We start from the raw sequence: 26,403 nt of genomic DNA, 5'->3' as shown, positions 1-26,403 counted from the left end.
GGGACACTGAGAGACCCAGGGACACAGAGACACTGAGACACATGGGGGTACTGAGACAATTGGGGACAATGGGAAACATGGGGACACAGACACTAGGGACACAGAGACATGGGGACACATACACTGTGAGACATGGGGACACTGAGACATTTGGGGACGCTAATGTACTAGGGACACTGAGACATGGGAACATAGACACTGGGAGACTAGGGGACACTGAGACACTGGCTGGGAGGCATGGTCGCACTGGGAGACTGAAAAATATGGGGACACAAATACATGGGGACACTGAGACACTGGCTGGGAGACATGATGACACTGGCTGGGAGACATGGGGACACTGGGAGACATGGGGACACTGAGACACCTTGGACACTGAGAGACTTGGGGACACAGACACTGGGAGACTAGGGGACACTGGTAGCCATAGGGACACTGAGATACTAGGGACACTGGCTGGGAGACATGGAGACACCGTGTCCCTAGTGTCTCCGTGTCCCAATGTGTCTCCTAATATTCCTATGTCTCACAGCATCCCCAATCCCCATGTGTCTCGGTGTCCCCATGTGTCTGTGTCCTCATGTTTCCCTGCTGCCTTTCCCTCCTATCCTTCACTTCCCTGAACTGTAGTCTGTCTCTGTAGGTTGGGAGCTGCTGTCTGAACTCTCTGTGCTGTGTAACTGCTCCCCCGCAGATCAGTGAGTAGATAGAGGCAGGGAGGGATATGCTGTAACTTCCTATCCCTGCCTCTCTCCACACATAGTGACCCCTACTGGCCAGTGCTGGTATTGCAGAGTAATCTCTGTTTATACTGAAAAAAATATCTGCATTTGTATATACTGCAATACCGGCATGGCCAGGCAGCCTCAAATATCGGCTGTGCTGGTAAAATACCAGTCAGGTGGCAAACCCAAGAGTAGTGTAAAGAAAAAAAAAGTACAAAAACATTTTTTTTTTTTTTTTTTTTAATGGGCCTATTCCATGGGCCTGGGCCTGGAGCTGCAGCTCCATCAGCCCCTATGTTAATCCGGCCCTGCCGATCCTGACATTACGACAGGGCCAATGGATCCTGCAAGTACAAACAGTCAGCTGGCTGCTCCTGATCCTAGGTTTGAAGCCATGGATCACAGAATGGATCAGATGGCGCTTGCGCTACAGGCTCTATTAGCTTGTGCCAATAACCCACCAGAGGAGATACGTAATACCCCTGTTTCTCCTGTCTGTTCAGGTCTAGAGGTAACCACAGTGGGTGCTTCTTCTCGCATTACCCCCCCAGTACGCTATGGTGGGGCTCCTGAGAAGTGTCGTGGTTTTTTAAACCAAATTAGTATCCACTTTGAATTGCAACCTCGCTCTTATCCTACAGATAGGGCAAAAGTAGGATTTATTATCACCCTACTCATTGAGAAAGCTCTGAGATGGGCCAACCCACTATGGGAGAACGATAACCCATTAGTTTATAACTATAACGCATTTGTAGCTGCTTTTAGAAGAACATTTGACCCTCCAGGTAGAAAGGTTAATGCAGCCAGATTACTGTTGCGCCTGAGACAGGAGAACCGAACACTGGTGGATTATGCACTAGAGTTCAGGTCTCTGGCGGCAGAAATCAAGTGGAATGAGCAGGCGTATATGGATGTATTTTTGAATGGCCTATCTGATGTAATCCTTGATGAGGTTGCTACCAGAGAACTCCCTGAGAATTTAGAGGATTTAATTTCGTTCATCTCTCGTATAGATGAACGTCTAAGAGAGAGACAGAACACTCGAGAGAGGAACCAGAGACCTTCTTTTAGGTTAGCTCCTGCTTTTCCAAGTCCTGACTCCACGATATCTTTGCTTACTGAACCTATGCAGATAGGGTATACCCGCCTCTCTGAGGAGGAAAGACAGCACAGGAGAAGAGAGGGTTTGTGTATGTATTGTGGAGCCAAGGGTCATTTACTCTCGAACTGTTCTAACCGCCCGGGAAACGCTTGCACCTAAGTCCCTCTAGAGGACAGGCCTTGGGTGTTTCTATTTTGTCCTCTACTCCTAATTATAAGGATCACAGGCTTCTGCTACCAGTTTCCTTAACTTGGGGGAAGGAAGTAGTAAGGGCTATGGCATTGATAGATTCCGGTGCTGCTGAGAATTTTATCGACCAAGCCTTTGCTAGTAAGAACAATTTTCCATCCCAGCTAAGGGAGACACCTTTGGCCGTTGAGGCCATAGATGGTAGACCACTACTAGACCCTGTTATCTTTCGTGAGACCGTACCCATTGATTTAAATGTTGGTATCCTACACGTGGAGAATTTATCTCTTCTGCTCATTTCGTCTCCTTCCGTTCCCATAGTTCTGGGGTACCCATGGTTGAAAAAACATAACCCTATTATCGATTGGGAGTTAGGAGAGATACTCTCGTGGGGCCAGGGCTGCCAGGATCGGTGTTTGTGCAAGGTTTCTCCATTAGCTAATGTTAACATACCGGAGAATCCTACTCAGTCCACAGAAAGACAAATACCAGACCTTTACCTAGACTTAAGGGCAGTGTTTGACAAGAAGAATGCCGATTCTTTGCCTCCACACAGGTCATTTGACTGTAAGATTAAGCTGCTACCCGGCACTATGCCTCCGAGGGGCCATGTATATCCTTTGTCTGTTCAGGAAAACTCGGTTCTAGAGGAGTATATTCGGGAGAATTTAGAAAAGGGATTCATCAGGAGGTCTTCTTCTCCGGCCGGGGCTGGGTTCTTTTTCATTAAGAAGAAGGATGGCACGCTGAGACCTTGTATCGATTACCGAGGCTTGAATAAAATAACTGTCAGAAATGCCTATCCTATCCCACTGATTACCGAGTTATTTGATCGTCTTAAGGGCTCCAAAATCTTCACCAAGTTAGATCTCAGAGGGGCTTACAATTTGGTGAGAATCCAGCAAGGTCACGAGTGGATGACGGCATTCAATACCCGGTATGGCCATTACGAATACACTGTGATGCCATTTGGACTATGCAATGCTCCTGCAGTATTTCAAGATTTGATTAATGAGGTACTTAGGGAGTTTCAGCATGATTGTGTTATTGTTTACCTGGACGACATACTAATACACTCTAAGGAGATTGAGACTCACCATAGACAGGTCAGAAAGGTATTACACAAGCTGCTGCAACATGGTCTATATTGCAAATTGGAAAAGTGCAGTTTTGATCAGTCTCAGGTAGACTTTCTTGGATACGTGATTTCTGGGGAGGGTTTTAAAATGGATCCTGTAAAACTCCAATCTATTTTAGACTGGCCCTTGCCCAAAGGACTCAAGGCTATCCAAAGGTTTATTGGTTTTTCCAACTACTATAGGCGCTTCATTAAAGGATACTCCTCTATCATTGCGCCTATTACCAATATGACCAAACAAGGGGCTGATACTAAGTTCTGGTCTAAGGAAGCTCTTGGTGCTTTCAAGACTCTCAAGGAACTTTTTGCCTCGGCTCCCATTCTAGTCCATCCTGATACGACTCTGCCTTTCTTGCTCGAGGTCGATGCCTCTGAGACAGCAGTTGGGGCTGTTCTGTCTCAAAGGTTAGGGGTGGATAAACCGTTACACCCTTGTGGTTTTTTCTCTAAGAAATTTTCTGGGCCTGAGAGCAGATATGACATCGGGGAAAGGGAACTGTTAGCAGTCATTAAAGCCTTAAAGGAGTGGAGACATTTGTTGGAGGGGACCCTACACCCTATTACGATTTTGACGGACCACAAAAACTTGTCCTATATTGGGGAGGCTAAGCGCTTATCCTCTAGACAAGCTCGTTGGTCCTTATTCCTGACTCACTTCAATTATGTACTGACTTACAGACCTGGTTCTAAAAACTCTAAAGCCGATGCATTATCTCGCCAATATGAACCTTCTACTGTACCTGAACCAGTTCTTTCTTCTATAGTTCCGAAATGCAATATCATTGCTAATACGAATCTCAGGATTCATTCTCCATTACTGGCCGAGATCATTAAGTTGCAACATCTAGCACCTAAACAGACTCCTGCGGGCCGTCATTTCGTTCCTCCTGCTCTTCAACTGGAACTTTTACAGTGTTTACATAATAGCAAGATGGCGGGACATCCTGGTATTCGCAAAACTTACGCGTTGATCTCTAAGGACTTCTGGTGGCCTGCTTTACGGAGGGATATTGAGGAGTTCATCGCTGCATGTGAAGTTTGTACTAAAACCAAACAACCCCATACGCTTCCATGTGGATTCCTGCACCCCTTGGAGGTTCCAGACAAACCATGGTCCTGTTTGGCCATGGACTTTATTGTCGATCTACCTATCTCTAAAAGACAGACTGTTATCCTCACCGTGGTTGACAGGTTTACTAAGATGGCACACTTCATTCCCCTGCCTAAACTCCAGTCTTCTCCCGAATTGGCAGAGATATTCGCTAAGGAGATTTTTCGCCTACATGGGATACCCTCTCAAATTGTATCGGACAGAGGCTCCCAATTTGTTTCCCGCTTTTGGAGGTCCTTCTGCTCTCAACTTGGTATTAAATTAAACTTTTCTTCTGCCTATCATCCTCAGTCTAACGGAGCTGCTGAACGTACCAACCAGAAAATCGAACAATATTTACGATGCTTTGTTTCTGAACACCAGGATGATTGGGTCGGTTTGATTCCTTGGGCGGAGTTTGCACACAACAATCTCGTTTGTGATTCTACTCATTCAAGCCCCTTCTTCATGAATTATGGTTTTCATCCGTCTATTCTTCCTTCAGATTCCCCTTCCCAGGGGGTGCCGTCGGTTGATGTTCATGTTGCCAATTTGAGGAAGTTGTGGGATCAAACTCGACAAATCCTTGTGCACAACTCTATGTTGGTCAAGAAACACGCTGATAAACGTAGAAGGGCGGCTCCGGTCTTTGTTCCAGGTGATAGGGTATGGCTGAGCACGAGGAACATCCGTTTAAAAGTGCCCTCCATGAAGTTCGCTCCTCGTTATATTGGACCCTACAGGGTGCTGACCCGTATCAATCCAGTTGCGTATCGTTTAGCTCTTCCTAATACCTTACGCATCCCGAACTCGTTTCACGTTTCATTGCTGAAACCACTCATATGTAACAGATTTTCCTCCACAATAGCCCCTCCTCGCCCCGTTCAGGTGGAGGGTCAGGAGGAGTATGAGGTTAACTCTATTATTGATTCTCGAATCTCCCGGGGGAGAGTACAATATCTGGTTGATTGGAAGGGATATGGTCCTGAGGAGAGGAGTTGGGTACCTCAGGAGGATGTTCATGCTCCCCGTCTCCGCAGGGCGTATCACTCTCGCTTCCCATCTCGTCCCGGTTCATTCCGCCCGGTGGGCGTATCTGAGAGGGGGGGGTACTGTCAGGGTACCTGTGGTCTCTACCTCCGAAAGAGGTAGAGACTTAGCTGTTCCTCCATCCAGACGGTCTGATTTCTCCCTTCCCCGCGGTCTATCCGGTCATGCTAGGCCGGCCGCGAGGGAGTGACTGCCTTTTACAGCATCTAGGCAGGAAGTAGTCATCAGGACACTCCCCCGGAACAACCTGTCAGTCAATGGCTGCAGGACCAATCAGGACGCCTTGGAGGCGTGGTTACTGCTCTGAACAGGGTATTTAACAGAGCTTCTTTCATTAGCTCATTGCCCTGTCGTGGTTCTAGCTTGTTCTAGTCACTCAGTGCTTGTGTATTCTATTATCCCTTTTGGTTTTGACCCGGCTTGTTTACCTTACTCTGCTTATCTCTGTTACCCTTGATTCGGCTTGTCTCTCGCTTACCTGTCTTCTGTTACCCTCGACCTCGGCTTGTCTTTGACCATTCTATACTGTACTACTTACGTTAGTCCGGCCATTCTAAGGTCCGGTATACGTATCTGGCTACTGTTTGTACTCTGCGTGTTGGATCCCTGTCCCGATCCTGACACCCACTCAGCAACCCACCAAGGCAGTCTACCAGCTCCCCGCACAGCCGTGGTGAGGAACCTGAACCTGGACAAGCTGCTACTTTATCCATGTGGAGTAAACATTTATTGTGGGTGGGAGGTACTGCTGTTTGTGCTTCATGGGTGGGTTGCTGGACTAACCAGGGCACTGACCGGCAGGAGGTCAGATACCCTGTTAGTCTGGGGGGTAAAGGGGAGAAGTGTGGCGAAACCGACCTCGCCACGTGTCCTTGGAGGGGGCTGCTTGCCCGCCTCTTGCCTTTGGACTATGGACCAGACTTTATGTGAATGTGTTAACCCAGATAGCTATGCCATGGAGCCCATTCGTGTAGTTAAAGACTTCGGCTCCATGGCAATTGAACTGTGTGAATAGGATCTGCGCGCTATTCGGTAGTTTTGTGCGCTCAGAACCCAGCTATCTGGGGATATGTGAAATGTCTGTGTGTTATGTGTGTTATGGACGGTTTCAGCATAAAAGTGAATAAAATCCGTTTAGGCGATAATCCCCTTTTCTCAGAAAGGCACAGCTACTGCAGAACATCAAAAACTCACGAATTGGATATAGGTGAATGCATCAAACTCCCGAACTGCATACCAGGGAATAAGATAGCACTCCAAGCTGGAACCTCACGAATAGCTGCTAGCAGATGAATAGGAAAAGCAGACATCAGCTTACACTCCTAGCAGTCAATCTCCAACAGCATACAGTGAATCCCCCCCAAGAACGAGACAAGGCTCCGTGTTGAAGGTCAAGCAGTGGTCTGAGGTGCTGGGGCACCCAGCCTGGTTTTTATTACATGAGTACACATACAGGCCACACCCAGGGGGAGGCATAAAATAACCAATAGTATCACGGGTGCAACCCACACATCCCCTCCCCTTAGTGTGACACATAATCCCATTATACATACAGTAAAAATACAGTTTCCACACATACTCTGTAACTTTAAAACCATACATCACATTCACATAAAAATACATATCCTCAATCAATCCATTCAGGGGAACAACATATTAAAAAAATGGCATGAATCATACCAGGGGTTCAAAAGTTAGTAAAAGTATATTTTGTTCCCCCTGGCTGGCAGAAAAAACATCCCCACAATGCATCCTGGTTTCCTCCCTTCTGCCCTGGAGATAATTGGATAAGTAGTCCAATTATCCAGGACTAGAGGCAGACTCCATTAACCACATGGTTGCAAAACGACATAAAACACTTTAAAATACATAAAGTCACATTTTACACATAACACACCGACATTTCACATATCCCCAGATAGCTCAGGTCTGAGTGCACATTATTAGGTGAATGGCACTCAGACCAACCGAATACAGTTTAATCGCCATAGAGCCAAAGTCTTTAATCACACGAATAGGCTCCATGGCATAGCTATCTGGGTTACCACAGCTCACACAGGGCAAGTACCAAATGACCCCACTGTATTTAAAGGGCCAAAATGAGTGACATACACTCTGGTATGGCCGAATACTGTTTTTAAAAGGGCCCAATCTCCCAGGGCCATAGTCCAAAGGCAGCAGGCAGGCAGCCAGGCTTCTCCAATGCAATGTGGCGAGATTGCTCTCGTCACAATGTGTAAAAGGTGACTTTATGTATTTTAAAGTGTTTTACTGTCTTTGTGTCCCCATGTGCTCAATGGAGTCTGTCTCTGCCCTGGGATGTAATTAGATTACTTCTACCTTGTCTCCAGGAGAGAGGGCTCTGTAAAACCGGTCTGAGCTGGAAAAACAATCTGGCAGGGGTTTTAAAAGATACTTTACTAACTTTTGAACCCCTGGTCTGATTCATGCCATATTTTAATATGTCGTTCCCCTGAATGGATTGATTGTGGATATGTATTTTTATGTGAATGTGATGTATGGTTTTAGAGTTATGAAAGTTGGGTAGAAAGTATGTTTTAACTGTATGTATAATTGAGTTTCCTCTCAGGATAAGGGGAGGGAATATGTGGGATGTAACTGATGTGTGAGTGGTTGTTTTATACCTCCCTGTGGGGGGACCTGTATTTGTAACAACTGAAATAAAAACCAGGCTGGGTGTGCCAGCACCTCAGATTCTGCTTGACCCTCAAACCGATGTGTCGTCTCGTTATTGGGGGAATTGGATTGTATGCTGACTGCCAGGAGTGTAAGCGGATTGTATGCTTTTCCTGTTCGGCTGATTCCAGGGTTCGTGTGTTTCCAGTTTGGGAGTTTCCAGAATTCGTACAGTTTGCAGTTCGGGAGATTGGTGCTTGCAGTAGCTGCTGGTCTAGGAAAAAGGGGATTATCGCCTAAACAATTTTTATCCCCTTTTGAGCAAAACGGTCCGTTACAGTGACGAAAGCCACTGGGCTTTGGAGAAGACTACTTGCCAGCCTTTTACCCTGTGACTATGGCCCCTTTAATTTATTGCGGCAGAGAGACCCTAATTGTGCCTATTGGGACTTTAAACATTGGTTCTTCGAACTCCCGAACAGTCAAAGTGGCCGCCATTCGAAATTCGAACGCGTGGTGGCAGCCATCTTGTTCGCATGGGCTAAAACCGTGAATAGGCTTCAGGGGGACCTAGCCGCGAACGTCCTGGAACTATTTTCGGCATGAAATCCTCGCGGTTCCCGGCCGGTACCCAAGCGGCACTTAGCTGCGATTCTGTGGAAGTGTTTTGGGCATGAAATCCTGCATTCGCCTGGGCAAAACTATGACTTCCATAGAATTTCTGAACCCCTGGTCCGATCTGGGTGATTTTTGGATATGTTGTCCACCCAGATCAGGGCTGTCAGGGGATGTAAGATTTATGGGGATATGTTATGCTTCTGGGTACTTATGGGACTTTATAAAAAGGGCTGTTTCTTCTGCCCGTGGAAATTAAGTTAATGCATTAACTCCCTGAATTATATCACGGGCAGAGGGGAGGGATTGTTTACTGTATGTGGGAGTATCTTACTGTTAATTACTGTTTTCATTGCCTCCGCTAAAATTGCGGTCTGAGACAGATTTTTGCCGGCTGGACGCTTAAACGATCACTGGAGAGAAAAGCAATGTTAATTACTGTTTTCATTGCCTCTGCTAAAATTGCATTCTGAGACAGCTTAAAGGACCACTCTAGTGCCAGGAAAGCATACTCGTTTTCCTGGCACTAGAGTGCCCTGAGGGTGCCCCCACCCTCAGGGACCCCCTCCCGCCCGGCTCTGGAAAGGGGAAAGGGGTTAAATCTTACCTTTTTCCAGCGCTGGGCGGAGAGCTCTCCTCCTGCTCTCCTCCTCCGATCCGCCTCTTCTCCTCCCCGTCGGCTGAATGCGCACGCGCGGCAAGAGCTGCGCGCGCATTCAGCCGGTCACATAGGAAAGCATTCATAATGCTTTCCTATGGACGCTTGCGTGCTCTCACTGTGATTTTCACAGTGAGAATCACGCAAGCGCCTCTAGCGGCTGTCAGTGAGACAGCCACTAGAGGACATAGGGGGAAGGCTTAACCCATTCATAAACATAGCAGTTTCTCTGAAACTGCTATGTTTATGAAAAAATGGGTTAACCCTAGAAGGATCTGGCACCCAGACCACCTCATTAAGCTGAAGTGGTCTGGGTGCCTAGAGTGGTCCTTTAAACAATCACTGGAGAGAAAAGCAACTGGCCCGTGTGGGGATCGAACCCACGGCCTTGGCGTTATTAGCACCACGCTCTAACCAACTGAGCTAACCGGCCACGGCAGGCGGGTTGGCGTTCATGCTGATCCACACAAGCGAATGCTCCCGCGTCTTGTGCATATTAGAGGAGGCGGCCAAAGGAAATAAAAATAGCACTCCCCGTCGGGGAATCGAACCCCGGTCTCCCGCGTGACAGGCGGGGATACTCACCACTATACTAACGAGGATGAGCTGTGCAGTGACGGCGTGCGGCTCGCAGTCACGAGGATATTTGCGATATGTGACGAAAGCCACTGGGCTTTGGAGAAGACTACTTGCCAGCCTTTTACCCTGTGACTATGGCCCCTTTAATTTATTGCGGCAGAGAGACCCTAATTGTGCCGATTGGGACTTTAAACGTTGGTTCTACGAACTCCCGAACAGTCAAAGTGGCCGCCATTCGACATTCGAACGCGTGGTGGCAGCCATCTTGTTCGCATGGGCTAAAACCGCGAATAGGCTTCAGGGGGACCTAGCCGCGAACGTCCTGGAACTATTTTCGACATGAAAACCTCGCGGTTCCCGGCCGGTCCCCCAGCGGCACTTAGCTGCGATTCTGTGGAACTGTTTTGGGCATGAAATCCTGCGTTCGCCTGGGCAAAACTATGACTTCCATAGAATTTCTGAACCCCTGGTCCGATCTGGGTGATTTTTGGATATGGTGTCCACCCAGATCAGGGCTGTCAGGGGATGTAAGATTTATGGGGATATGTTATGTTTCTGGGTACTTATGGGACTTTATAAAAAGGGGTGTTTCTTCTGCCCGTGGAAATTAAGTTAATGCATTAACTCCCTGAATTATATCACGGGCAGAGGGGAGGGATTGTTTACTGTATGTGGGAGTATCTTACTGTTAATTACTGTTTTCATTGCCTCCGCTAAAATTGCGGTCTGAGACAGATTTTTGCCGGCTGGACGCTTAAACGACCACTGGAGAGAAAAGCAATGTTAATTACTGTTTTCATTGCCTCTGCTAAAATTTCATTCTAAGACAGCTTAAACAATCGCTGGAGAGAAAAGCAACTGGCCCGTGTGGGGATCGAACCCACGGCCTTGGCGTTATTAGCACCACGCTCTAACCAACTGAGCTAACCGGCCACGGCAGGGGGGAGCTGGCGTTCATGCTGATCCACACAAGCGAATGCTCCCGCGTCTTGTGCATATTAGAGGAGGAGGCGGCCAAAGGAAATAAAAATAGCACTCCCCGTCGGGGAATCGAACCCCGGTCTCCCGCGTGACAGGCGGGGATACTCACCACTATACTAACAAGGATGAGCTGTGCAGTGACGGCGTGCGGCTCGCAGTCACGAGGATATTTGCGATATGTGACGAAAGCCACTGGGCTTTGGAGAAGACTACTTGCCAGCCTTTTACCCTGTGACTATGGCCCCTTTAATTTATTGCGGCAGAGAGACCCTAATTGTGCCTATTGGGACTTTAACCCCTTAAGGACACATGACATGTGTGACATGTCATGATTCCCTTTTATTCCAGAAGTTTGGTCCTTAAGGGGTTAAACGTTGGTTCTTCGAACTCCCGAACAGTCAAAGTGGCCGCCATTCGCCATTCGAACGCGTGGTGGCAGCCATCTTGTTCGCATGGGCTAAAACCGCGAATAGGCTTCAGGGGGACCTAGCCGCGAACGTCCTGGAACTATTTTCGACATGAAAACCTCGCGGTTCCCGGCCGGTCCCCCAGCGGCACTTAGCTGCGATTCTGTGGAACTGTTTTGGGCATGAAATCGTGCGTTCGCCTGGGCAAAACTATGACTTCCATAGAATTTCTGAACCCCTGGTCCGATCTGGGTGATTTTAGGATATGTTGTCCACCCAGATCAGGGCTGTCAGGGGATGTAAGATTTATGGGGATATGTTATGTTTCTGGGTACTTATGGGACTTTATAAAAAGGGGTGTTTCTTCTGCCCGTGGAAATTAAGTTAATGCATTAACTCCCTGAATTATATCACGGGCAGAGGGGAGGGATTGTTTACTGTATGTGGGAGTATCTTACTGTTAATTACTGTTTTCATTGCCTCCGCTAAAATTGCGGTCTGAGACAGATTTTTGCCGGCTGGACGCTTAAACGACCACTGGAGAGAAAAGCAATGTTAATTACTGTTTTCATTGCCTCTGCTAAAATTTCATTCTAAGACAGCTTAAACAATCGCTGGAGAGAAAAGCAACTGGCCCGTGTGGGGATCGAACCCACGGCCTTGGCGTTATTAGCACCACGCTCTAACCAACTGAGCTAACCGGCCACGGCAGGGGGGAGCTGGCGTTCATGCTGATCCACACAAGCGAATGCTCCCGCGTCTTGTGCATATTAGAGGAGGAGGCGGCCAAAGGAAATAAAAATAGCACTCCCCGTCGGGGAATCGAACCCCGGTCTCCCGCGTGACAGGCGGGGATACTCACCACTATACTAACGAGGATGAGCTGTGCAGTGACGGCGTGCGGCTCGCAGTCACGAGGATATTTGCGATATGTGACGAAAGCCACTGGGCTTTGGAGAAGACTACTTGCCAGCCTTTTACCCTGTGACTATGGCCCCTTTAATTTATTGCGGCAGAGAGACCCTAATTGTGCCTATTGGGACTTTAACCCCTTAAGGACACATGACATGTGTGACATGTCATGATTCCCTTTTATTCCAGAAGTTTGGTCCTTAAGGGGTTAAACGTTGGTTCTTCGAACTCCCGAACAGTCAAAGTGGCCGCCATTCGCCATTCGAACGCGTGGTGGCAGCCATCTTGTTCGCATGGGCTAAAACCGCGAATAGGCTTCAGGGGGACCTAGCCGCGAACGTCCTGGAACTATTTTCGACATGAAAACCTCGCGGTTCCCGGCCGGTCCCCCAGCGGCACTTAGCTGCGATTCTGTGGAACTGTTTTGGGCATGAAATCGTGCGTTCGCCTGGGCAAAACTATGACTTCCATAGAATTTCTGAACCCCTGGTCCGATCTGGGTGATTTTAGGATATGTTGTCCACCCAGATCAGGGCTGTCAGGGGATGTAAGATTTATGGGGATATGTTATGTTTCTGGGTACTTATGGGACTTTATAAAAAGGGGTGTTTCTTCTGCCCGTGGAAATTAAGTTAATGCATTAACTCCCTGAATTATATCACAGGCAGAGGGGAGGGATTGTTTACTGTATGTGGGAGTATCTTACTGTTAATTACTGTTTTCATTGCCTCCGCTAAAATTGCGGTCTGAGACAGATTTTTGCCGGCTGGACGCTTAAACGATCACTGGAGAGAAAAGCAATGTTAATTACTGTTTTCATTGCCTCCGCTAAAATTGAATTCTGAGACAGCTTAAACAATCGCTGGAGAGAAAAGCAACTGGCCCGTGTGGGGATCGAACCCACGGCCTTGGCGTTATTAGCACCACGCTCTAACCAACTGAGCTAACCGGCCACGGCAGGGGGGGAGCTGGCGTTCATGCTGATCCACACAAGCGAATGCTCCCGCGTCTTGTGCATATTAGAGGAGGCGGCCAAAGGAAATAAAAATAGCACTCCCCGTCGGGGAATCGAACCCCGGTCTCCCGCGTGACAGGCGGGGATACTCATCACTATACTAACGAGGATGAGCTGTGCAGTGACGGCGTGCGGCTCGCAGTCACGAGGATATTTGCGATATGTGACGAAAGCCACTGGGCTTTGGAGAAGACTACTAGCCAGGCTTTTAACCTTGTGACTATGGCCCCTTTAATTTATTGCGGCAGAGAGACCCTAATTGTGCCTATTGGGACTTTAAACGTTGGTTCTTCGAACTCCCGAACAGTCAAAGCGGCCGGTCCCCCAGCGGCACTTAGCTGCGATTCTGTGGAACTGTTTTGGGCATGAAATCCTGCGTTCGCCTGGGCAAAACTATGACTTCCATAGAATTTCTGAACCCCTGGTCCGATGTTGTCCACCCAGATCAGGGCTGTCAGGGGATGTAAGATTTATGGTGATATGTTATGTTTCTGGGTACTTATGGGACTTTATAAAAAGGGGTGTTTCTTCTGCCCGTGGAAATTAAGTTAATGCATTAACTCCCTGAATTATATCACGGGCAGAGGGGAGGGATTGTTTACTGTATGTGGGAGTATCTTACTGTTAATTACTGTTTTCATTGCCTCCGCTAAAATTGCGGTCTGAGACAGATTTTTGCCGGCTGGACGCTTAAACGATCACTGGAGAGAAAAGCAATGTTAATTACTGTTTTCATTGCCTCCGCTAAAATTGCATTCTGAGACAGCTTAAACAATCGCTGGAGAGAAAAGCAACTGGCCCGTGTGGGGATTGAACCCACGGCCTTGGCGTTATTAGCACCACGCTCTAACCAACTGAGCTAACCGGCCACGGCAGGGGGGAGCTGGCGTTCATGCTGATCCACACAAGCGAATGCTCCCGCGTCTTGTGCATATTAGAGGAGGCGGCCAAAGGAAATAAAAATAGCACTCCCCGTCGGGGAATCGAACCCCGGTCTCCTGCGTGACAGGCGGGGATACTCACCACTATACTAACGAGGATGAGCTGTGCAGTGACGGCGTGCGGCTCGCAGTCACGAGGATATTTGCGATATGTGACGAAAGCCACTGGGCTTTGGAGAAGACTACTTGCCAGCCTTTTACCCTGTGACTATGGCCCCTTTAATTTATTGCGGCAGAGAGACCCTAATTGTGCCTATTGGGACTTTAAACGCTGGTTCTTCGAACTCCCGAACAGTCAAAGTGGCCGCCATTCGACATTCGAACGCGTGGTGGCAGCCATCTTGTTCGCATGGGCTAAAACCGCGAATAGGCTTCAGGGGGACCTAGCCGCGAACGTCCTGGAACTATTTTCGACATGAAAACCTCGCGGTTCCCGGCCGGTCCCCCAGCGGCACTTAGCTGCGATTCTGTGGAACTGTTTTGGGCATGAAATCCTGCGTTCGCCTGGGCAAAACTATGACTTCCATAGAATTTCTGAACCCCTGGTCCGATCTGGGTGATTTTTGGATATGTTGTCCACCCAGATCAGGGCTGTCAGGGGATGTAAGATTTATGGGGATGTGTTATGTTTCTGGGTACTTATGGGACTTTATAAAAAGGGGTGTTTCTTCTGCCCGTGGAAATTAAGTTAATGCATTAACTCCCTGAATTATATCACGGGCAGAGGGGAGGGATTGTTTACTGTATGTGGGAGTATCTTACTGTTAATTACTGTTTTCATTGCCTCCGCTAAAATTGCGGTCTGAGACAGATTTTTGCCGGCTGGACGCTTAAACGATCACTGGAGAGAAAAGCAATGTTAATTACTGTTTTCATTGCCTCCGCTAAAATTGCATTCTGAGACAGCTTAAACAATCGCTGGAGAGAAAAGCAACTGGCCCGTGTGGGGATCGAACCCACGGCCTTGGCGTTATTAGCACCACGCTCTAACCAACTGAGCTAACCGGCCACGGCAGGGGGGAGCTGGCGTTCATGCTGATCCACACAAGCGAATGCTCCCGCGTCTTGTGCATATTAGAGGAGGCGGCCAAAGGAAATAAAAATAGCACTCCCCGTCGGGGAATCGAACCCCGGTCTCCCGCGTGACAGGCGGGGATACTCACCACTATACTAACGAGGATGAGCTGTGCAGTGACGGCGTGCGGCTCGCAGTCACGAGGATATTTGCGATATGTGACGAAAGCCACTGGGCTTTGGAGAAGACTACTTGCCAGCCTTTTACCCTGTGACTATGGCCCCTTTAATTTATTGCGGCAGAGAGACCCTAATTGTGCCTATTGGGACTTTAAACGTTGGTTCTTCGAACTCCCGAACAGTCAAAGTGGCCGCCATTCGACATTCGAACGCGTGGTGGCAGCCATCTTGTTCGCATGGGCTAAAACCGCGAATAGGCTTCAGGGGGACCTAGCCGCGAACGTCCTGGAACTATTTTCGACATGAAAACCTCGCGGTTCCCGGCCGGTCCCCCAGCGGCACTTAGCTGCGATTCTGTGGAACTGTTTTGGGCATGAAATCCTGCGTTCGCCTGGGCAAAACTATTACTTCCATAGAATTTCTGAACCCCTGGTCCGATCTGGGTGATTTTTGGATATGTTGTCCACCCAGATCAGGGCTGTCAGAGGATGTAAGATTTACGGGGATGTGTTATGTTTCTGGGTACTTATGGGACTTTATAAAAAGGGGTGTTTCTTCTGCCCGTGGAAATTAAGTTAATGCATTAACTCCCTGAATTATATCACGGGCAGAGGGGAGGGATTGTTTACTGTATGTGGGAGTATCTTACTGTTAATTACTGTTTTCATTGCCTCCGCTAAAATTGCGGTCTGAGACAGATTTTTGCCGGCTGGACGCTTAAACGATCACTGGAGAGAAAAGCAATGTTAATTACTGTTTTCATTGCCTCCGCTAAAATTGCATTCTGAGACAGCTTAAACAATCGCTGGAGAGAAAAGCAACTGGCCTGTGTGGGGATCGAACCCACGGCCTTGGCGTTATTAGCACCACGCTCTAACCAACTGAGCTAACCGGCCACGGCAGGGGGGAGCTGGCGTTCATGCTGATCCACACAAGCGAATGCTCCCGCGTCTTGTGCATATTAGAGGAGGCGGCCAAAGGAAATAAAAATAGCACTCCCCGTCGGGGAATCGAACCCCGGTCTCCCGCGTGACAGGCGGGGATACTCACCACTATACTAACGAGGATGAGCTGTGCAGTGACGGTGTGCGGCTCGCAGTCACGAGGATATTTGCGATATGTGACGAAAGCCACTGGGCTTTGGAGAAGACTACTTGCCAGCCTTTTACCCTGTGACTATGGCCCCTTTAATTTATTGCGGCAGAGAGACCCTAATTGTGCCTATTGGGACTTTAAACGTTGGTTCTTCGAACTCCCAAACAGTCAAAGTGGCCGCCATTCGACATTCGAACGCGTGGTGGCAGCCATCTTGTTCGCATGGGCTAAAACCGCGAATAGGCTTCAGGGGGACCTAGCCGCGAACGTCCTGGAACTATTTTCGACATGAAAACCTCGCGGTTCCCGGCCGGTCCCCCAGCGGCACTTAGCTGCGATTCTGTGGAACTGTTTTGGGCATGAAATCCTGCGTTCGCCTGGGCAAAACTATGACTTCCATAGAATTTCTGAACCCCTGGTCCGATCTGGGTGATTTTTGGATATGTTGTCCACCCAGATCAGGGCTGTCAGGGGATGTAAGATTTACGGGGATGTGTTATGTTTCTGGGTACTTATGGGACTATAAAAAGGGGTGTTTCTTCTGCCCGTGGAAATTAAGTTAATGCATTAACTCCCTGAATTATATCACGGGCAGAGGGGAGTAATTGTTTACTGTATGTGGGAGTATCTTACTGTTAATTACTGTTTTCATTGCCTCCGCTAAAATTGCGGTCTGAGACAGATTTTTGCCGGCTGGACGCTTAAACGATCACTGGAGAGAAAAGCAATTTAATTACTGTTTTCATTGCCTCCGCTAAAATTGCATTCTGAGACAGCTTAAACAATCGCTGGAGAGAAAAGCAACTGGCCCGTGTGGGGATCGAACCCACGGCCTTGGCGTTATTAGCACCACGCTCTAACCAACTGAGCTAACCGGCCACGGCAGGGGGAGCTGGCGTTCATGCTGATCCACACAAGGAATGCTTCCGCGTCTTGTGCATATTAGAGGAGGCGGCCAAAGGAAATAAAAATAGCACTCCCCGTCGGGGAATCGAACCCCGGTCTCCCGCGTGACAGGCGGGGATACTCACCACTATACTAACGAGGATGAGCTGTGCAGTGACGGCGTGCGGCTCGCAGTCACGAGGATATTTGCGATATGTGACGAAAGCCACTGGGCTTTGGAGAAGACTACTTGCCAGCCTTTTACCCTGTGACTATGGCCCCTTTAATTTATTGCGGCAGAGAGACTCTAATTGTGCTTATTGGGACTTTAAACGTTGGTTCTTCGAACTCCCGAACAGTCAAAGTGGCCGCCATTCGACATTCGAACGCGTGGTGGCAGCCATCTTGTTCGCATGGGCTAAAACCGCGAATAGGCTTCAGGGGGACCTAGCCGCGAACGTCCTGGAACTATTTTCGACATGAAAACCTCGCGGTTCCCGGCCGGTCCCCCAGCGGCACTTAGCTGCGATTCTGTGGAACTGTTTTGGGCATGAAATCCTGCGTTCGCCTGGGCAAAACTATGACTTCCATAGAATTTCTGAACCCCTGGTCCGATCTGGGTGATTTTTGGATATGTTGTCCACCCAGATCAGGGCTGTCAGGGGATGTAAGATTTACGGGGATGTGTTATGTTTCTGGGTACTTATGGGACTATAAAAAGGGGTGTTTCTTCTGCCCGTGGAAATTAAGTTAATGCATTAACTCCCTGAATTATATCACGGGCAGAGGGGAGTAATTGTTTACTGTATGTGGGAGTATCTTACTGTTAATTACTGTTTTCATTGCCTCCGCTAAAATTGCGGTCTGAGACAGATTTTTGCCGGCTGGACGCTTAAACGATCACTGGAGAGAAAAGCAATTTAATTACTGTTTTCATTGCCTCCGCTAAAATTGCATTCTGAGACAGCTTAAACAATCGCTGGAGAGAAAAGCAACTGGCCCGTGTGGGGATTGAACCCACGGCCTTGGCGTTATTAGCACCACGCTCTAACCAACTGAGCTAACCGGCCACGGCAGGGGGGAGCTGGCGTTCATGCTGATCCACACAAGCGAATGCTCCCGCGTCTTGTGCATATTAGAGGAGGCGGCCAAAGGAAATAAAAACAGCACTCCCCGTCGGGGAATCGAACCCGGTCTCCCGCGTGACAGGCGGGGATACTCACCATTATACTAACGAGGATGAGCTGTGCAGTGACGGCGTGCGGCTCGCAGTCACGAGGATATTTGCGATATGTGACGAAAGCCACTGGGCTTTGGAGAAGACTACTTGCCAGCCTTTTACCCTGTGACTATGGCCCCTTTAATTTATTGCGGCAGAGAGACCCTAATTGTGCCTATTGGGACTTTAAACGTTGGTTCTTCGAACTCCCGAACAGTCAAAGTGGCCGCCATTCGACATTCGAACGCGTGGTGGCAGCCATCTTGTTCGCATGGGCTAAAACCGCGAATAGGCTTCAGGGGGACCTAGCCGCGAACGTCCTGGAACTATTTTCGATATGAAAACCTCGCGGTTCCCGGCCGGTCCCCCAGCGGCACTTAGCTGCGATTCTGTGGAACTGTTTTGGGCATGAAATCCTGCGTTCGCCTGGGCAAAACTATGACTTCCATAGAATTTCTGAACCCCTGGTCCGATCTGGGTGATTTTTGGATATGTTGTCCACCCAGATCAGGGCTGTCAGGGGATGTAAGATTTATGGGGATGTGTTATGTTTCTGGGTACTTATGGGACTTTATAAAAAGGGGTGTTTCTTCTGCCCGTGGAAATTAAGTTAATGCATTAACTCCCTGAATTATATCACGGGCAGAGGGGAGGGATTTTTTACTGTATGTGGGAGTATCTTACTGTTAATTACTGTTTTCATTGCCTCCGCTAAAATTGCGGTCTGAGACAGATTTTTGCCGGCTGGACGCTTAAACGATCACTGGAGAGAAAAGCAATGTTAATTACTGTTTTCATTGCCTCCGCTAAAATTGCATTCTGAGACAGCTTAAACAATCGCTGGAGAGAAAAGCAACTGGCCCGTGTGGGGATCGAACCCACGGCCTTGGCATTATTAGCACCACGCTCTAACCAACTGAGCTAACCTGCCACGGCAGGGGGAAGCTGGCGTTCATGCTGATCCACACAAGCGAATGCTCCCGCGTCTTGTGCATATTAGAGGAGGCGGCCAAAGGAAATAAAAATAGCACTCCCCGTCGGGGAATCGAACCCCGGTCTCCTGCGTGACAGGCGGGGATACTCACCACTATACTAACGAGGATGAGCTGTGCAGTGACGGCGTGCGGCTCGCAGTCACGAGGATATTTGCGATATGTGACGAAAGCCACTGGGCTTTGGAGAAGACTACTTGCCAGCCTTTTACCCTGTGACTATGGCCCCTTTAATTTATTGCGGCAGAGAGACCCTAATTGTGCCTATTGGGACTTTAAACGCTGGTTCTTCGAACTCCCGAACAGTCAAAGTGGCCGCCATTCGACATTCGAACGCGTGGTGGCAGCCATCTTGTTCGCATGGGCTAAAACCGCGAATAGGCTTCAGGGGGACCTAGCCGCGAACGTCCTGGAACTATTTTCGACATGAAAACCTCGCGGTTCCCGGCCGGTCCCCCAGCGGCACTTAGCTGCGATTCTGTGGAACTGTTTTGGGCATGAAATCCTGCGTTCGCCTGGGCAAAACTATGACTTCCATAGAATTTCTGAACCCCTGGTCCGATCTGGGTGATTTTTGGATATGTTGTCCACCCAGATCAGGGCTGTCAGGGGATGTAAGATTTATGGGGATGTGTTATGTTTCTGGGTACTTATGGGACTTTATAAAAAGGGGTGTTTCTTCTGCCCGTGGAAATTAAGTTAATGCATTAACTCCCTGAATTATATCACGGGCAGAGGGGAGGGATTGTTTACTGTATGTGGGAGTATCTTACTGTTAATTACTGTTTTCATTGCCTCCGCTAAAATTGCGGTCTGAGACAGATTTTTGCCGGCTGGACGCTTAAACGATCACTGGAGAGAAAAGCAATGTTAATTACTGTTTTCATTGCCTCCGCTAAAATTGCATTCTGAGACAGCTTAAACAATCGCTGGAGAGAAAAGCAACTGGCCTGTGTGGGGATCGAACCCACGGCCTTGGCGTTATTAGCACCACGCTCTAACCAACTGAGCTAACCGGCCACGGCAGGGGGGAGCTGGCGTTCATGCTGATCCACACAAGCGAATGCTCCCGCGTCTTGTGCATATTAGAGGAGGCGGCCAAAGGAAATAAAAATAGCACTCCCCGTCGGGGAATCGAACCCCGGTCTCCCGCGTGACAGGCGGGGATACTCACCACTATACTAACGAGGATGAGCTGTGCAGTGACGGTGTGCGGCTCGCAGTCACGAGGATATTTGCGATATGTGACGAAAGCCACTGGGCTTTGGAGAAGACTACTTGCCAGCCTTTTACCCTGTGACTATGGCCCCTTTAATTTATTGCGGCAGAGAGACCCTAATTGTGCCTATTGGGACTTTAAACGTTGGTTCTTCGAACTCCCAAACAGTCAAAGTGGCCGCCATTCGACATTCGAACGCGTGGTGGCAGCCATCTTGTTCGCATGGGCTAAAACCGCGAATAGGCTTCAGGGGGACCTAGCCGCGAACGTCCTGGAACTATTTTCGACATGAAAACCTCGCGGTTCCCGGCCGGTCCCCCAGCGGCACTTAGCTGCGATTCTGTGGAACTGTTTTGGGCATGAAATCCTGCGTTCGCCTGGGCAAAACTATGACTTCCATAGAATTTCTGAACCCCTGGTCCGATCTGGGTGATTTTTGGATATGTTGTCCACCCAGATCAGGGCTGTCAGGGGATGTAAGATTTACGGGGATGTGTTATGTTTCTGGGTACTTATGGGACTATAAAAAGGGGTGTTTCTTCTGCCCGTGGAAATTAAGTTAATGCATTAACTCCCTGAATTATATCACGGGCAGAGGGGAGTAATTGTTTACTGTATGTGGGAGTATCTTACTGTTAATTACTGTTTTCATTGCCTCCGCTAAAATTGCGGTCTGAGACAGATTTTTGCCGGCTGGACGCTTAAACGATCACTGGAGAGAAAAGCAATTTAATTACTGTTTTCATTGCCTCCGCTAAAATTGCATTCTGAGACAGCTTAAACAATCGCTGGAGAGAAAAGCAACTGGCCCGTGTGGGGATCGAACCCACGGCCTTGGCGTTATTAGCACCACGCTCTAACCAACTGAGCTAACCGGCCACGGCAGGGGGAGCTGGCGTTCATGCTGATCCACACAAGGAATGCTTCCGCGTCTTGTGCATATTAGAGGAGGCGGCCAAAGGAAATAAAAATAGCACTCCCCGTCGGGGAATCGAACCCCGGTCTCCCGCGTGACAGGCGGGGATACTCACCACTATACTAACGAGGATGAGCTGTGCAGTGACGGCGTGCGGCTCGCAGTCACGAGGATATTTGCGATATGTGACGAAAGCCACTGGGCTTTGGAGAAGACTACTTGCCAGCCTTTTACCCTGTGACTATGGCCCCTTTAATTTATTGCGGCAGAGAGACTCTAATTGTGCTTATTGGGACTTTAAACGTTGGTTCTTCGAACTCCCGAACAGTCAAAGTGGCCGCCATTCGACATTCGAACGCGTGGTGGCAGCCATCTTGTTCGCATGGGCTAAAACCGCGAATAGGCTTCAGGGGGACCTAGCCGCGAACGTCCTGGAACTATTTTCGACATGAAAACCTCGCGGTTCCCGGCCGGTCCCCCAGCGGCACTTAGCTGCGATTCTGTGGAACTGTTTTGGGCATGAAATCCTGCGTTCGCCTGGGCAAAACTATGACTTCCATAGAATTTCTGAACCCCTGGTCCGATCTGGGTGATTTTTGGATATGTTGTCCACCCAGATCAGGGCTGTCAGGGGATGTAAGATTTACGGGGATGTGTTATGTTTCTGGGTACTTATGGGACTATAAAAAGGGGTGTTTCTTCTGCCCGTGGAAATTAAGTTAATGCATTAACTCCCTGAATTATATCACGGGCAGAGGGGAGTAATTGTTTACTGTATGTGGGAGTATCTTACTGTTAATTACTGTTTTCATTGCCTCCGCTAAAATTGCGGTCTGAGACAGATTTTTGCCGGCTGGACGCTTAAACGATCACTGGAGAGAAAAGCAATTTAATTACTGTTTTCATTGCCTCCGCTAAAATTGCATTCTGAGACAGCTTAAACAATCGCTGGAGAGAAAAGCAACTGGCCCGTGTGGGGATCGAACCCACGGCCTTGGCGTTATTAGCACCACGCTCTAACCAACTGAGCTAACCGGCCACGGCAGGGGAGAGCTGGCGTTCATGCTGATCCACACAAGCGAATGCTCCCGCGTCTTGTGCATATTAGAGGAGGCGGCCAAAGGAAATAAAAATAGCACTCCCCGTCGGGGAATCGAACCCCGGTCTCCCGCGTGACAGGCGGGGATACTCACCACTATACTAACGAGGATGAGCTGTGCAGTGACGGCGTGCGGCTCGCAGTCACGAGGATATTTGCGATATGTGACGAAAGCCACTGGGCTTTGGAGAAGACTACTTGCCAGCCTTTTACCCTGTGACTATGGCCCCTTTAATTTATTGCGGCAGAGAGACCCTAATTGTGCCTATTGGGACTTTAAACGTTGGTTCTTCGAACTCCCGAACAGTCAAAGTGGCCGCCATTCGACATTCGAACGCGTGGTGGCAGCCATCTTGTTCGCATGGGCTAAAACCGCGAATAGGCTTCAGGGGGACCTAGCCGCGAACGTCCTGGAACTATTTTCGACATGAAAACCTCGCGGTTCCCGACCGGTCCCCCAGCGGCACTTAGCTGCGATTCTGTGGAACTGTTTTGGGCATGAAATCCTGCGTTCGCCTGGGCAAAACTATAACTTCCATAGAATTTCTGAACCCCTGGGTGATTTTTGGATATGTTGTCCACCCAGATCAGGGCTGTCAGGGGATGTAAGATTTACGGGGATGTGTTATGTTTCTGGGTACTTATGGGACTTTATAAAAAGGGGTGTTTCTTCTGCCCGTGGAAATTAAGTTAATGCATTAACTCCCTGAATTATATCACGGGCAGAGGGGAGGGATTGTTTACTGTATGTGGGAGTATCTTACTGTTAATTACTGTTTTCATTGCCTCCGTTAAAATTGCGGTCTGAGACAGATTTTTGCCGGCTGGACGCTTAAACGATCACTGGAGAGAAAAGCAATGTTAATTACTGTTTTCATTGCCTCCGCTAAAATTGCATTCTGAGACAGCTTAAACAATCGCTGGAGAGAAAAGCAACTGGCCCGTGTGGGGATCGAACCCACGGCCTTGGCGTTATTAGCACCACGCTCTAACCAACTGAGCTAACCGGCCACGGCAGGGGGGAGCTGGCGTTCATGCTGATCCACACAAGCGAATGCTACCGCGTCTTGTGCATATTAGAGGAGGCGGCCAAAGGAAATAAAAATAGCACTCCCCGTCGGGGAATCGAACCCCGGTCTCCCGCGTGACAGGCGGGGATACTCACCACTATACTAACGAGGATGAGCTGTGCAGTGACGGCGTGCGGCTCGCAGTCACGAGGATATTTGCGATATGTGACGAAAACCACTGGGCTTTGGAGAAGACTACTTGCCAGCCTTTTACCCTGTGACTATGGCCCCTTTAATTTATTGCGGCAGAGAGACCCTAATTGTGCCTATTGGGACTTTAAACGTTGGTTCTTCGAACTCCCGAACAGTCAAAGTGGCCGCCATTCGACATTCGAACGCGTGGTGGCAGCCATCTTGTTTGCATGGGCTAAAACCGCGAATAGGCTTCAGGGGGACCTAGCCGCGAACGTCCTGGAACTATTTTCGACATGAAAACCTCGCGGTTCCCGGCCGGTCCCCCAGCGGCACTTAGCTGCGATTCTGTGGAACTGTTTTGGGCATGAAATCCTGCGTTCGCCTGTGCCACGGCAGGGGAGAGCTGGCGTTCATGCTGATCCACACAAGCGAATGCTCCCGCGTCTTGTGCATATTAGAGGAGGCGGCCAAAGGAAATAAAAATAGCACTCCCCGTCGGGGAATCGAACCCCGGTCTCCCGCGTGACAGGCGGGCATACTCACCACTATACTAACGAGGATGAGCTGTGCAGTGACGGCGTGCGGCTCGCAGTCACGAGGATATTTGCGATATGTGACGAAAGCCACTGGGCTTTGGAGAAGACTACTTGCCAGCCTTTTACCCTGTGACTATGGCCCCTTTAATTTATTGCGGCAGAGAGACCCTAATTGTGCCTATTGGGACTTTAAACGTTGGTTCTTCGAACTCCCGAACAGTCAAAGTGGCCGCCATTCGACATTCGAACGCGTGGTGGCAGCCATCTTGTTCGCATGGGCTAAAACCGCGAATAGGCTTCAGGGGGACCTAGCCGCGAACGTCCTGGAACTATTTTCGACATGAAAACCTCGCGGTTCCCGGCCGGTCCCCCAGCGGCACTTAGCTGCGATTCTGTGGAACTGTTTTGGGCATGAAATCCTGCGTTCGCCTGGGCAAAACTATGACTTCCATAGAATTTCTGAACCCCTAGTCCGATCTGGGTGATTTTTGGATATGTTGTCCACCCAGATCAGGGCTGTCAGGGGATGTAAGATTTACGGGGATGTGTTATGTTTCTGGGTACTTATGGGACTTTATAAAAAGGGGTGTTTCTTCTGCCCGTGGAAATTAAGTTAATGCATTAACTCCCTGAATTATATCACGGGCAGAGGGGAGGGATTGTTTACTGTATGTGGGAGTATCTTACTGTTAATTACTGTTTTCATTGCCTCCGCTAAAATTGCGGTCTGAGACAGATTTTTGCCGGCTGGACGCTTAAACGATCACTGGAGAGAAAAGCAATGTTAATTACTGTTTTCATTGCCTCCGCTAAAATTGCATTCTGAGACAGCTTAAACAATCGCTGGAGAGAAAAGCAACTGGCTCGTGTGGGGATCGAACCCACGGCCTTGGCGTTATTAGCACCATGCTCTAACCAACTGAGCTAACCGGCCACGGCAGGGGGGAGCTGGCGTTCATTCTGATCCACACAAGCGAATGCTCCCGCGTCTTGTGCATATTAGAGGAGGCGGCCAAAGGAAATAAAAATAGCACTCCCCGTCGGGGAATCGAACCCCGGTCTCCCGCGTGACAGGCAGGGATACTCACCACTATACTAACGAGGATGAGCTGTGCAGTGACGGCGTGCGGCTCGCAGTCACAAGGATATTTGCGATATGTGACGAAAGCCACTGGGCTTTGGAGAAGACTACTTGCCAGCCTTTTACCCTGTGACTATGGCCCCTTTAATTTATTGCGGCAGAGAGACCCTAATTGTGCCTATTGGGACTTTAAACGTTGGTTCTTCGAACTCCCGAACAGTCAAAGTGGCCGCCATTCGACATTCGAACGCGTGGTGGCAGCCATCTTGTTCGCATGGGCTAAAACCGCGAATAGGCTTCAGGGGGACCTAGCCGCGAACGTCCTGGAACTATTTTCGACATGAAAACCTCGCGGTTCCCGGCCGGTCCCCCAGCGGCACTTAGCTGCGATTCTGTGGAACTGTTTTGGGCATGAAATCCTGCGTTCGCCTGGGCAAAACTATGACTTCCATAGAATTTCTGAACCCCTGGTCCGATCTGGGTGATTTTTGGATATGTTGTCCACCCAGATCAGGGCTGTCAGGGGATGTAAGATTTACGGGGATGTGTTATGTTTCTGGGTACTTATGGGACTTTATAAAAAGGGGTGTTTCTTCTGCCCGTGGAAATTAAGTTAATGCATTAACTCCCTGAATTATATCACGGGCAGAGGGGAGGGATTGTTTACTGTATGTGGGAGTATCTTACTGTTAATTACTGTTTTCATTGCCTCCGCTAAAATTGCGGTCTGAGACAGATTTTTGCCGGCTGGACGCTTAAACGATCACTGGAGAGAAAAGCAATGTTAATTACTGTTTTCATTGCCTCCGCTAAAATTGCATTCTGAGACAGCTTAAACAATCGCTGGAGAGAAAAGCAACTGGCCCGTGTGGGGATCGAACCCACGGCCTTGGCGTTATTAGCACCACGCTCTAACCAACTGA

At 49.0% G+C, this 26,403-nt stretch overlaps 29 non-coding genes across 29 annotated transcripts; all 29 read right to left on the bottom strand.

Annotated features, from left to right (window-relative positions):
• Window positions 1-9,563: 9,563 nt before the first annotated feature.
• Window positions 9,564-9,637, bottom strand: TRNAI-AAU (transfer RNA isoleucine (anticodon AAU)). The gene has a single exon. It is a non-coding gene; the product is annotated as a tRNA-Ile (tRNA).
• Window positions 9,638-9,734: 97 nt separating this feature from the next.
• On the bottom strand, window positions 9,735-9,806 carry TRNAD-GUC (transfer RNA aspartic acid (anticodon GUC)). Its single transcript has one exon. It is a non-coding gene; the product is annotated as a tRNA-Asp (tRNA).
• Window positions 9,807-10,642: 836 nt separating this feature from the next.
• TRNAI-AAU (transfer RNA isoleucine (anticodon AAU)) lies at window positions 10,643-10,716 on the bottom strand. The gene has a single exon. It is a non-coding gene; the product is annotated as a tRNA-Ile (tRNA).
• A 102-nt stretch (window positions 10,717-10,818) lies between these two features.
• Window positions 10,819-10,890, bottom strand: TRNAD-GUC (transfer RNA aspartic acid (anticodon GUC)). The gene has a single exon. It is a non-coding gene; the product is annotated as a tRNA-Asp (tRNA).
• A 912-nt stretch (window positions 10,891-11,802) lies between these two features.
• On the bottom strand, window positions 11,803-11,876 carry TRNAI-AAU (transfer RNA isoleucine (anticodon AAU)). Its single transcript has one exon. It is a non-coding gene; the product is annotated as a tRNA-Ile (tRNA).
• Window positions 11,877-11,978: 102 nt separating this feature from the next.
• TRNAD-GUC (transfer RNA aspartic acid (anticodon GUC)) lies at window positions 11,979-12,050 on the bottom strand. Its single transcript has one exon. It is a non-coding gene; the product is annotated as a tRNA-Asp (tRNA).
• A 912-nt stretch (window positions 12,051-12,962) lies between these two features.
• Window positions 12,963-13,036, bottom strand: TRNAI-AAU (transfer RNA isoleucine (anticodon AAU)). Its single transcript has one exon. It is a non-coding gene; the product is annotated as a tRNA-Ile (tRNA).
• Window positions 13,037-13,136: 100 nt separating this feature from the next.
• On the bottom strand, window positions 13,137-13,208 carry TRNAD-GUC (transfer RNA aspartic acid (anticodon GUC)). The gene has a single exon. It is a non-coding gene; the product is annotated as a tRNA-Asp (tRNA).
• A 685-nt stretch (window positions 13,209-13,893) lies between these two features.
• TRNAI-AAU (transfer RNA isoleucine (anticodon AAU)) lies at window positions 13,894-13,967 on the bottom strand. The gene has a single exon. It is a non-coding gene; the product is annotated as a tRNA-Ile (tRNA).
• A 99-nt stretch (window positions 13,968-14,066) lies between these two features.
• Window positions 14,067-14,138, bottom strand: TRNAD-GUC (transfer RNA aspartic acid (anticodon GUC)). Its single transcript has one exon. It is a non-coding gene; the product is annotated as a tRNA-Asp (tRNA).
• An 836-nt stretch (window positions 14,139-14,974) lies between these two features.
• Window positions 14,975-15,048, bottom strand: TRNAI-AAU (transfer RNA isoleucine (anticodon AAU)). Its single transcript has one exon. It is a non-coding gene; the product is annotated as a tRNA-Ile (tRNA).
• A 99-nt stretch (window positions 15,049-15,147) lies between these two features.
• On the bottom strand, window positions 15,148-15,219 carry TRNAD-GUC (transfer RNA aspartic acid (anticodon GUC)). The gene has a single exon. It is a non-coding gene; the product is annotated as a tRNA-Asp (tRNA).
• An 836-nt stretch (window positions 15,220-16,055) lies between these two features.
• Window positions 16,056-16,129, bottom strand: TRNAI-AAU (transfer RNA isoleucine (anticodon AAU)). Its single transcript has one exon. It is a non-coding gene; the product is annotated as a tRNA-Ile (tRNA).
• Window positions 16,130-16,228: 99 nt separating this feature from the next.
• TRNAD-GUC (transfer RNA aspartic acid (anticodon GUC)) lies at window positions 16,229-16,300 on the bottom strand. Its single transcript has one exon. It is a non-coding gene; the product is annotated as a tRNA-Asp (tRNA).
• An 833-nt stretch (window positions 16,301-17,133) lies between these two features.
• Window positions 17,134-17,207, bottom strand: TRNAI-AAU (transfer RNA isoleucine (anticodon AAU)). The gene has a single exon. It is a non-coding gene; the product is annotated as a tRNA-Ile (tRNA).
• A 97-nt stretch (window positions 17,208-17,304) lies between these two features.
• Window positions 17,305-17,376, bottom strand: TRNAD-GUC (transfer RNA aspartic acid (anticodon GUC)). Its single transcript has one exon. It is a non-coding gene; the product is annotated as a tRNA-Asp (tRNA).
• An 833-nt stretch (window positions 17,377-18,209) lies between these two features.
• Window positions 18,210-18,283, bottom strand: TRNAI-AAU (transfer RNA isoleucine (anticodon AAU)). The gene has a single exon. It is a non-coding gene; the product is annotated as a tRNA-Ile (tRNA).
• A 1,179-nt stretch (window positions 18,284-19,462) lies between these two features.
• TRNAD-GUC (transfer RNA aspartic acid (anticodon GUC)) lies at window positions 19,463-19,534 on the bottom strand. The gene has a single exon. It is a non-coding gene; the product is annotated as a tRNA-Asp (tRNA).
• Window positions 19,535-20,370: 836 nt separating this feature from the next.
• Window positions 20,371-20,444, bottom strand: TRNAI-AAU (transfer RNA isoleucine (anticodon AAU)). The gene has a single exon. It is a non-coding gene; the product is annotated as a tRNA-Ile (tRNA).
• A 99-nt stretch (window positions 20,445-20,543) lies between these two features.
• Window positions 20,544-20,615, bottom strand: TRNAD-GUC (transfer RNA aspartic acid (anticodon GUC)). The gene has a single exon. It is a non-coding gene; the product is annotated as a tRNA-Asp (tRNA).
• An 833-nt stretch (window positions 20,616-21,448) lies between these two features.
• TRNAI-AAU (transfer RNA isoleucine (anticodon AAU)) lies at window positions 21,449-21,522 on the bottom strand. Its single transcript has one exon. It is a non-coding gene; the product is annotated as a tRNA-Ile (tRNA).
• A 97-nt stretch (window positions 21,523-21,619) lies between these two features.
• TRNAD-GUC (transfer RNA aspartic acid (anticodon GUC)) lies at window positions 21,620-21,691 on the bottom strand. Its single transcript has one exon. It is a non-coding gene; the product is annotated as a tRNA-Asp (tRNA).
• Window positions 21,692-22,524: 833 nt separating this feature from the next.
• On the bottom strand, window positions 22,525-22,598 carry TRNAI-AAU (transfer RNA isoleucine (anticodon AAU)). The gene has a single exon. It is a non-coding gene; the product is annotated as a tRNA-Ile (tRNA).
• Window positions 22,599-22,697: 99 nt separating this feature from the next.
• On the bottom strand, window positions 22,698-22,769 carry TRNAD-GUC (transfer RNA aspartic acid (anticodon GUC)). Its single transcript has one exon. It is a non-coding gene; the product is annotated as a tRNA-Asp (tRNA).
• An 826-nt stretch (window positions 22,770-23,595) lies between these two features.
• Window positions 23,596-23,669, bottom strand: TRNAI-AAU (transfer RNA isoleucine (anticodon AAU)). Its single transcript has one exon. It is a non-coding gene; the product is annotated as a tRNA-Ile (tRNA).
• Window positions 23,670-23,768: 99 nt separating this feature from the next.
• TRNAD-GUC (transfer RNA aspartic acid (anticodon GUC)) lies at window positions 23,769-23,840 on the bottom strand. Its single transcript has one exon. It is a non-coding gene; the product is annotated as a tRNA-Asp (tRNA).
• A 511-nt stretch (window positions 23,841-24,351) lies between these two features.
• On the bottom strand, window positions 24,352-24,423 carry TRNAD-GUC (transfer RNA aspartic acid (anticodon GUC)). Its single transcript has one exon. It is a non-coding gene; the product is annotated as a tRNA-Asp (tRNA).
• Window positions 24,424-25,259: 836 nt separating this feature from the next.
• Window positions 25,260-25,333, bottom strand: TRNAI-AAU (transfer RNA isoleucine (anticodon AAU)). Its single transcript has one exon. It is a non-coding gene; the product is annotated as a tRNA-Ile (tRNA).
• A 99-nt stretch (window positions 25,334-25,432) lies between these two features.
• TRNAD-GUC (transfer RNA aspartic acid (anticodon GUC)) lies at window positions 25,433-25,504 on the bottom strand. Its single transcript has one exon. It is a non-coding gene; the product is annotated as a tRNA-Asp (tRNA).
• Between the last annotated feature and the right edge of the window lie 899 nt (window positions 25,505-26,403).

Source organism: Pelobates fuscus, chromosome 5, assembly GCF_036172605.1.
Source record: "Pelobates fuscus isolate aPelFus1 chromosome 5, aPelFus1.pri, whole genome shotgun sequence".
Taxonomy (NCBI): Eukaryota; Metazoa; Chordata; class Amphibia; order Anura; family Pelobatidae; genus Pelobates; species Pelobates fuscus.
The sequence above is the reverse complement of the archived record's forward strand: the minus strand, read 5'-3'. Positions and strand labels throughout refer to the sequence as shown.